General features: G+C 35.5%; 1 long non-coding RNA gene across 2 annotated transcripts in view; it reads right to left on the bottom strand.

Moving 5' to 3' along the window:
• LOC106884135 (uncharacterized) overlaps positions 1–10,677 on the bottom strand; it is a 16,000-nt gene extending 5,323 nt beyond the window's left edge. For both annotated transcript variants that reach the window (XR_008263534.1, XR_001411204.2), the window contains exons 1-2: positions 10,349–10,677; positions 6,637–6,708 (exon numbers count right to left, since the gene is read on the bottom strand). This is a non-coding gene — a long non-coding RNA (uncharacterized LOC106884135). The remainder of the gene's footprint in view (positions 1–6,636; positions 6,709–10,348) is intronic.
• Between the last annotated feature and the right edge of the window lie 482 nt (positions 10,678–11,159).

The raw sequence follows: 11,159 nt of genomic DNA, 5'->3' as shown, positions 1-11,159 counted from the left end.
ATATATATAATTCTTTTTTAACTTGAAATACCAATACCAATTAACTATTTTCTTGTTTAAAAATTCAATATCTAGCTAATTTTCTTATTTAGATTGCTCTATATGTATTTTTGCTGACTTCAGTAACATTTTCATATTCTGAAAGGCGTGAAGAAAAGTAGAATTCCTATTTCAACAAACCAACACACACGCAATCTAGAATACGCATATATACATATACAAGGTGTGGTGAATAAACTATCGTCTAAATTACGCAAAAATGTAAGTAATACTGACATGTAATATTCACAGATATATTTACCACTATTACATAAAAATATCTTAATATATACAAAAGAATAAATTTATTCAATAAAAACGCCGTTGACTTCAACCACGGCCTCTAGACGACTACGGCATCTCCTGCAATTATTCTGGACTGTGTCCTTATTTAAGTTGGTGATTGCTGCCAAAATGCTTGCATTCAGTTCATCACCATTGGTGTTATTAGGAGTTCTGTTGGTCTCTCGCTCAACTGAGCCCCATACGTAATAATTAAGGGGCTTGCATTCTGGAGAGTTACGTGCCCAGAGGTTAGGGGTGATGTGGTTGCAGAAATTGTCCGACAATCATAATTGGATTCTGCTTGTGTGGCATGGTGCAGAGTCCCGTTGCCAGACATAGGGTCTTCCAGCAGCCACCCTCTTGATCCGGGGTAGCACTACCTCCTCCAAGCACTTGATGTAGGCCTCCGTGTTGCATGTGAGACTGTGTGTTAAGATAAATGGAGGCATAACGTCGCCATCACATTGATAACGACAAACACCATGATGTTGACTGGGTGTTTGAGTTTTCTCACTTTCGGTACATGTCTTCAGATTTGCACTGTCCTCAGATTGACACTCAAACTCTCTGAAATGTTCGCATTGGAATTTCCGGTGCGATTGCCAAACAGGACAACATGTCGTTTGCAAATTTCTGGCAGAGTGAATTGCGTCATGGAGCTGTTTTTCTCACAGACGCTGCCCAACTGACCCTACCATACTGTGTAGTCGACAAATTCAAAAACAAACAATGCGCATGCACGAAATTAAATATATAAAATCGTGACAATCTACCCATCGCACCCTGTGTGTATGTATGTGTTATCTATCTATATATACATATATATATATACACACACACATACTTACGTGTGTATATCATATAATATTATACGCATTCTTATTTATATGTACATATGTACCTATATAGTATGTTTCGACCTTACAGGCTTGATTGCATGTTTGTGTGTTTGTGAGTATGTGCATGTGTGTGTGTATTTGTGTATGTGTGTATTTATGTGTGTGCGTGTGTGTGTGTTTGTGTGTGTGTGTGTGTGTAGTATAAGCACATATTGCAATGAGGATCAAAATGAGATGTTTTTGTTTCACATTCATTTTAGAATATAACGTGTAAGCCATTCAAAGATAGAATTAAGTGTAAGCATACGAAATAGCGAGAGTCAAAATAAAGATGAGAACATCTATTTTTAATACACCTCCAGCAAGGCATTCGGTGTGCTTAGCATGTTCTTCCACAATATAATGTGTAAGGCATTCGTGAACAATTTCTCTCAATACACTTATAAAAACACATATATACATAAGGCAAATAAGAAAATGGAGAGGATAAACAGTCGACAAACATCAGCCTAAGATTTGGCAGCCCCATGGAAGATACAGCTGTAAGAGTTTAGTATTTGTACACTCACCTATTCTTATTCGTTTATCTCTATTTATTTATTTATTTACGCATTTATTGGCTTATTTCATTCGTTTACTTGGATCACTTACACATATAATTGTAATCAATTAATAAATAGATATAATTGAATGTTTACAAGCTGATTTTTGTCGATTGCTTACCCTCTCCATTGTCTTATCTGCCTTATAAATCCTTGATAAATCTACCCCCACTCTTACTGAGTATTCAATTGCCATATTGCCCTGCAATAGTAAGAACTTGGTTATAAATACGTAGGTATACACCCAACAGTATACAGTTATATATTTAAGAGATGAGGAATTATGTACATTATTTACATTTGACAAATTATTTACATTTGACAAATATTTGTTCTCATCTTCTTTGTTGTTAACACAACTTTTCGGTTGATGTACCCACCAGCCTTCATCAGGTGTCTTTGGGAAATTTCGAACCTGGGCACTCATTCCTAAGGTATTTTTCGATGTTGTTATCGAGCTTTAATTGTTAACCAGTTGATCTACCAAGCGGGGCCTCATATCAGTATTGGAGGCAGCTGTGAGCATTGAAGCCGTCGAGAGGTAGGACTCGAAACGGCGCACATTCTCTGCTGATGACCTCATATACTTGCTGAGGAAAAAAAACTCAAGAGAAGTGTCCTGGAAAATCCATCCCCAACCACTAATCAAAACATAGACAATGAATGGAAGCAAGTAGCGAAACAAAGTCGTAAAAGAAAAATACTACCCCCATCCCAGATACTCAAACACTTGCATTTACAACACTCACACACGAACCCCAAACACCCAACAGATTACCCCCAGACACAATAATAAGCATCGCCGGAATCAACACCCATAACACCACTTAAGTAGAATCCACAAGAATCCAAATGTCACTCCATACCAAACCCCATTTAACCCAAATATGCCAGCAAACAGAAAATTCATATACATTGATAATATTTCTTACATAGAACTTAAAGAAAAATATCCAAATGATATAGGCACATTACAAAGAACCTACACCAAACACCTACCTCACAAGCCACAGCGGAAGAGGAGGGACCACCAACGCCCCCGCCCTGCTCTTGACGAGCAAATGTAAGTAATACTATTATCATGTTTTCGCTCAAGCTTGGTAGTGGGAATGTGCGTGACCTGGAATCTAACTGGAAGCAAGGTCGCTTCCTAAATGATCTCAGGTCATGGAACCGAGATGTTTAATAAAACATTTTAAATTCCAAGCACAAAGAACATTAAGGATAGAAAGGACTTGCCACCGGCAAGAATGATGACAATGGTGCACTTGATAAGTATGATAACTATGGTGCAGTTGATAAGTTACCTTGACGGCGAAGACTAGGGTTAAAAAAAACAAAATCAGTGACGGTACGTGGCTTCTGGGGTCCCCGCGTCCCTCCATGTTGTCATTCATATAATATTCACTTATTAAAATTCCTTATTAATTAACGCACTCACTGGTTTAATTTCCACGCATTTTTTTTTTCTAAAATTTTCGTTGCTTCTTGCAACCTTTTCAACATACGCACACTCGCGCACGCATGCAGCGCGCATACAGTTTGCGATGGGTAAATTGTCGCCATTTTATATTTTTAATTTTACATATGTGCATTGTATATTTTAGATTTTGTCGACTAAACAGTATGGTAGGGTCATTTGGGCACTGTCTGTAAGAAAAACTTGCACCATGACGTAATTCACTCTGCCAAAAATTCGGACACGACATGCTGCACTGCTCGGCATTCACGCTGGAAGCTCCAATACGAACGTTTCAGAGGATTTGGGTGTCAATCTGAGTGCTTGTCGTGTCCCCAAAATATGTACTGAGAGTAATAAAAATCAAACATCCAGTCAATATCATGGTGTTTAGAGTGATCACTGGTGATGGCGACGTTATGCCTCCATTGCTCTTCCTACACGGCCTCAGACTCCATACAGAGGCCAACACCAAGTGCCTGGAGGATTAGTGCTGTTCTGGATCAAGAGGATGGCGGCTGGAAAACCCTGTCTGGCAACAGGACTCTGCACTATGCCACACAAGCAGGAGAATCCAATCATGGCTGTCAGACAATTTCTGCGACCACATCGCCCTTCACATCTAGCCACCTAATTCTCCAGACGGAAATCCCCCTTGATTATTATGTGTGGGGTGCAGTTAAGTGAGAGAACAACAGAACTCCTTGTAACACCAAAGATAAACTTAAACAAGGGGACCGTCCAGAAAAGTTGCAGGAGATTCCGAAGTCGTCTGGAGGCCGTGGTTGAAGTCAGTGGCGAGTCTATTGAATAAATTTATATAAATTTATTCTTTAATATTTCAAGTTATTTTTGTGTAATTTTCGTAAATATATCTGTGAAAATGATATGACAGTGCCATTTTCATTTGTGCGTAATCTAGACGACAGATTATTCACCAAAGCCTGTATATGTATATATGTACATGCGTATAGGTGTGTACGTTTATAACATGTGGACTTTGTGTAATTTCACTAAATTTAATGTATATTGTATGCCATAATATACAAGTTAATACCATACTGTAAATATCACAATATTTGTTAAGCAAAATTCCTTTTTCCTTCTGATTAAACTCAAAAACCAACCAAATTCTATAATTCATGATGTTGCAGCGGTCATAATGGTTTTCCTTCTTTTTGTTTTTACTCCTGTGTTATCCAGACTTGAGGATGGAAATGTTTTAAGTAATACACGACTGCTGTTTCAAGCATATCGACTAGCCACATAAAGTCTCGCACGTTGTGTTAATGTAATCTCCAGTTACCTATTTTAGAATATCGAATATATCGAATCCCAAGATGGTAGTAAAAATTATTTAATGATATTTCATACAAATATAAATTTTATTTCTCTTCATATTTTTACATAACTTTCATTGTTATTTTTTCGATAGCATCTAGAATGATTTGTTGTTTTCTTTGGTGTTTTTTGTCGTTAGTTAGCTATTTTAATTTTCATTATCGATCGCTTAAAAATGTAATTCGAATTAATTTAATTTATTTTGTTTTCTAATTACTTTTGATTGCTGTCAGAATAATTCGATTTTTAGTTGTGTTTTGTTTTTCTGAATTCACTTTAATGGAATTCGTTATTGGTGCAAATAACTGTACTTCCTTACACAACTATTTTGTAGTAACTGATATGCAATTATTATATTGTCCCACCAAATAAAGTGAGAAGGAAAGTTACATCGCCCAAACCAGAAGGGACTGCTTGATTAGTAGCTATTTACTGCTACACCTAACGAGTAAAAACGTTAGGCTCGCACATATATAATCCGAAGTTGAATAATAATCGGGGAATCATTTCTCTATAGGCTAATAAATCAGATTCGTTTTCAGATGCCTATCACGACGTAGTAATGTGTGGCGAATGACCTGTATTTAATCCACTTAGCCTCATCAACTTCAATGTTTTCTTTATTTTCTTGTGTTTTGCTTTGTTTTCTTTTCATTTTTCGTTGTCGGTGAGTTCCTATTGATTTATGTACTTTTAGTGTGACAGCATACAACTGGGGTATTTTCTATTTAAATTTGAAACATAAACAATGGAAATAAAATATATTTCTGTAGATTCTTTCTTTGCATAATTTAGAAACAGTCAAAGAGTTAGGTGGCGATTACGCTTAGTCGATTCAAATATCTTTCTAATTCTGTGTCCTAAATTAGCATTAGAAACCATGCTCATATACAATTTAACTAAAATTTTATGCCTACTGAAGAAGTTCTTCAAGAACTTACACCAAACCAAGTTAGTGTAGAGTACTATTAACATAACACGGCGAGCCTTTTCATGATTCCCTTGTAACAATCTTGTAGATATGCTGCTCATTACCAGTAAATGATTCTCAACAATATCCAATTGTTTCAAAAATCTCCCTGCTTCTTTTTTATTCAAGAGGAAATCATCCGGAAATGTTCGACTGAGTTGTGAAAAATGTTCGCTGATAATATTAAGAAGTAAAGGGAATTGATCTTTATACACATTGTACAATGTTGTTGTTTGATGCAAAATAGTGTATTTAGAACTTGAGTATACATTTCGGAAATGTTCTGTTATGCACTTTGTAGAATAATTAATTGCTACATCTGCAAAAAGAATAAAGTCGGCCATTGAATATTTTTCAACGGGACCTGATATTGAGATGAATCATCTGAGACGTTGCCAGACTTCTTTACAGCCTCATTATATCTACTTTAAATGTCTTTATGCATGTAACGCAGCTATTTTGGAATACCAGTGACATCATAAACAATAATTTCATTGCCTATGAAGGTGACGTATTGGTTACTTGCAATGAATAAATTAAAATAGTTAAAAACAATGCAAACCATTTCAAAAATTATTATATTTGAAATATGTGTCATCACACAGTTGATTATTGATTTTTGCCAAGACATGAATGTGAGCATAGGCGAATAATGTATGTATGTATGTATGTATGTATGTATGTATGTATGTATGTATGTATGTATGCATGCATGCATGCATTTAGGTATGTATGTATGTGTGTGTATGTATGTACGTGTATATAGGCTATGTATGTATGTAGGTATATATGTATGTATGTACATATATATATATGTATCTCCCTCTCTCTCCATACACGGACACATAGACACAAACGCACACACATGCATATGTATATAAGATGTGTGTATTGGTTTTATTTTTAATTACCAGAATTTCAAACTTGACTCACGCATCCAAGGTTTTCATGCATCACACTCATACTCTCGGCCCTTGAGACACCTTGTAACTTTTGCCAATTAAAAATATAAAATAGCGGTAATCTTGACTGCGTGTCGCGGATATCTTTGGCGCAAACAAATGAAACAATAGAACGATAATACGGATAATTATTACATACCTTTAAAAAGCAGTGCATTTATTTCTAGAGCTATGAAGATTCGATCTACTCTTCACTTGTATGGGTAGAACACTGAAAAGAAACCAGTTGACTTTTATCCTCTATTAACAAAACAGTGCCTATCACACATGTGGTCGCGAATTTTGGGTAATAACCGAAAGAATGCGATGGGGCATACAAGGTGTCGAAATAGGGTTCGTTCAAAATTCTCAGGAGTTCTGTTAACTGACAGGGGGAATAACTCGGAGATCAGGAAGAGCCTCTGAGTTGACTCGCTATTTCTCTACATTGAGGTCACAGCTCCGGTACTATGGACATGTAGGAGAGAAATGCAAAATAGAGTCTCAAACTGAGTCAACTGGTAGAAGATCTAGGGATAGACCAAGACTGTGATGGTTGCGTAATATCCATAGTCACATTTGGTCACGCTTCCGAATCCAGACGGAAAATGTAATAGCCATTGCTTCTGATGGGACCCTATCGAAGAGTGCATTTGTTCACACTTGGACGCATATCACTTTGCATTTTGATGAATATTTATGTATGAGTAATTTGGTATATAGGACCAAATTCAATGGCCTAGGAATAACATGCGACCTTTATATCATAGAAATATGCAAATAATGACATGGCTGGCTCACACACACACACACACACACACACACACACACACACACACACACACACACACGACACACGCGCACAAATATGCACACACACATATGTATAAGGAATGCAATAGATGATGATGTTGGTAAGGCACCAAAGATCAACGTAAGCACTGCTAATGACAGGGAGAAAACAGAACTAATAATATCTAAACCACTATTCTATAGAAGAATACTTGTATATATTTGTATAAAGAATCGCCAATTTTAAACATGAAAACTTGTTGATGCTGACCATTTTTAACAAATACATTTATACAAGTATGCATATAGATAAAATACAAATCTAAAATCTAATTACTATTCATACTAATGAAATAATGTAATTCCCTAATTACTTTATTTCATTAAATATTTTTCTTTATAACTTCATTCTCCCTTAGTCTTTTTCGATGTGACTTTTTTTCTCTTATCTTCTATTTCTCAATTTTGTTTATATGTTCAGATATTATATTCAAGCGGCTTCAATCAAAATATCGAATACAATAAGTATATTTGTGTATGTGTGTGTTTCTGCGCGCGTTCGCATTTATATATATGTTTATATTGAAAATACTAAGGTAGTTAAAATGTTGGATGATTATATATATTTTTATTTACACTTTTAACGCTTTCTTTCATTATTGGATTTATCAAAAAAGTGGTTTATAGCAAGTTTGCTTCGCCTTTTTATATAAAATTGAAGCTGATGATGTTTTAGAAAGGGAGAGAGAGAGGTGAAGAGAGGAAAAAACTAGAAAGAAAGGTGCAGGTGTGAGACAGGAGGAGGGAGTTGGAGATAGTGAAGATGGTAAACTTTACGAGGAAGTAGGAAAAATCTTTTATCACAGCTTCAAAGAATATATTGTGAATCTCATTTTTTGGGATAGATCAAAAGAAGACCTACGAACATTTCACAACACCCTCAACACACTGCAACCATCTATAAAATTCACAGCAGAAACAAGCTACAATGGACTACCATTCCTAGACATTTACATCAAAATAGACAGCTCTACTGTCAGAACAGAAATATAAAACGAATGGACACGCACCAATATTTGAATTTCTACTCTTATTACTCTTCACACATGAAAAGGAACATCCCATATAGTATGGTAAGACGAATCTGCACCGTAATATTTGGTTGGCGACTAAGTTTCCGCCGTTGTTTTAAATTTTGGTATCTATTTTTCCGAGAATTCTATTTTTGAATCATTTTGGAATCTATTTTGTTTTGTTTTTTTTCTAGTTAATTTTAGTTAATTTTTGTTTATTTTCAGATCATTAAAATGGAATGTCAAGTTAAGAATAACGAACATTTTCGACACCTCCTTTTTTTTGCTTTTAATTAAGGTTCTACAAGGTTCTAAGGCAGCAAAAGCTGCTCATGACATTCGCGCTGTGTATGGAGAGGGTGCCATAGCTGAAAGAACCGCTCGTGATTGGTATGCCAAGTTCAAACATTGAAATTTTGACCTCAAAGACGCACCTCGTTCTGGCCGTCCAGTTGAGTTCGATGAAGAGCGATTAAACCAAATTTTGCACGAAAATTCTCGTCAAACAACAAGGGAACAGGCAGAGAAAATGGAATGCTCTCACACTGCTATAGAGAAGCATCTTCACTTGATGGGAAAGGTTCAGAAGTATGGAGCATGAGTTCCGCATGCTTTAAGTGACAACAAAAATCAACGAGCCACAATCTCCGCTGGTTTGCTTGCTGGTTTCCACCTCTTACGATCATTTTCGCGCGAGGGAGTAAAAACCTTAAAAAAACAACTCACAAGGGCAAAATTCACATCAGAGAATGAAAATGAATTCTCCGTAAAAAACGTGAAGACAGCAGATGTGGAATATACAACAACAATAACAATTTCAAATACATAGATGGGGACACCCACATAAAATGTATGAGTGGATTCTCGTTCAACGTAAATGCAAATATGAACTGCAAAATCTCATCTACTGCGTTACTTGCCCTGAATGCAAAGAAAATTATATCGGTGAAACCAATAATTCTCTTTACCAACGCGCAAAACTCGACAGACAACAAATCCGACAAGAAGAACTACGGAAAATTTCACTGAGCAAACATTTGGAAATATGTGGAGAAGGAAAATTCAAGATCTTCCCCTTCTATAAATACTCAAGGAACGACTCAAACGTCCGAAAGACAATGGAACTATATTTCAGAAAGAAGTTCTCACCGAAATTAAACGGTTGATTTGGAAACATGTGGATAAGGAACATTCAAGGAATGCAGATTATATTTATGATCTTTTAAAAAGAAATTTAGGTCATATTCATAATTGAGAAACACTTTCCCACACCTAAAGATTATCATTGGGTTGTATTTAAAATTATACCTATACTTACTTTAAAATCAATCTTTGAAAACAGCCATACACGGCTAAATCAAAAGCGACACCTTGACTTTGAATTTAAAAAAAATGACCACATCCATGCAACCATTCTCTCTCCTCCTACATTAATGAATACAAAAGAATTAAAATAAGCAGGACCTTGACGTATAATTATAGTTCTTACTGGAAAAATCAAAGACAACATCTGGTCTTCCAATTAAAGCCTCGACCACTTGAATACAAAAAGTTGCTTTCCTTCCCTACCCAAAAGGTCACTAAAAAAAGAAAGAAAAGAACATATTGAATCAAGCAAGTTTGACCACACTGGTAAAAAAATGCCCCCCCCCCAAACACTCCTACTTTCTTTTCTCTTCTTTATCTTCACTGTTTTCACTCTCTTTCTCTTTCCCCTCTCTCTCTCTTTCTAAAACATCATCAGTTTCAATTTTATATAAAAAGACGAAGCAAACTTAACGATAAAGCACTTTTTTGATAAATCCGATTACGGAAAAAAGCGCTAAAAATATAAATAAAGATATATATGATAATCCAACATTCTGAGTACCTTAGTGTTCTCAATATGTAATAACTGTTCATCGCTTCAAAAACTCTCTACATATATGTATACACGCGCGCACGCACACACGATAAAAACGAAATATTTCTGATGAATGTCTCGTGTATCGTGAATAAACCTCTTACCTCATATGTTTATTAACCATCATCATAAAGTAGCTTCCAAATTTTTTAAGGCTTAAATGGGAAAATTAGTTACTATAGACTAGCGTCTCCTCCAAGGTAACAAGAACTGCAACTATGTTGCGCATGTAAAACATTTGTTTGTGGCAAAGTATTAGTGTGATTTGCTAATTAGAGAAAAGAACATTTTTAGATTTGTTAGTTTGAACCAGCCTTTCTTTCACACATAGTGTTAACTGTGATATCTTCCATATATTCGATAATCTGGATTATAATTGGTGTTAATGGTACTGATGAAACAGACGCAAGAATAATAAAAATATAAATGATTATTTGCAAATATTGATATCGGTAAAACTGTTTACGCAGTCAGAATTACGTAATAATTAAAAATTGCAATTACGTAATAAGTTAGAATGTTTGAGAAATGCGTATGAATCTTGTAAAATTCTCTCAAATCATCAACAATCTCAAACGTTACTATTAGATTTTGAACATTAGAAGTGGTAAGATTTTCCCCAACAATCGCTCGTTATGAAGCGACCGAAGGAATTTTTTTTATCTCATGTCAAATTCTATTCTGTTTTCGCAGAAAGTACCAACTTAGGAGGCGACAAGCATAGCTCACGGAACCCTTACAACATTCATCAAGATCTTGGGGATAGTTCAGTCAGAAAGAAAGCAGCTTTAAATTTAGTAAAACAGAAATCATGATTGCACGCGCAAAGAGGAATACACGTATACATATACGTCCATACACACATACACTCCCACACACTCACTCACACACATACATACATACATACATATATAT

This window comes from Octopus bimaculoides, chromosome 2, assembly GCF_001194135.2.
Source record: "Octopus bimaculoides isolate UCB-OBI-ISO-001 chromosome 2, ASM119413v2, whole genome shotgun sequence".
NCBI lineage: Eukaryota > Metazoa > Mollusca > Cephalopoda > Octopoda > Octopodidae > Octopus > Octopus bimaculoides.
This window is presented reverse-complemented; position numbering and strand designations above follow the sequence as displayed.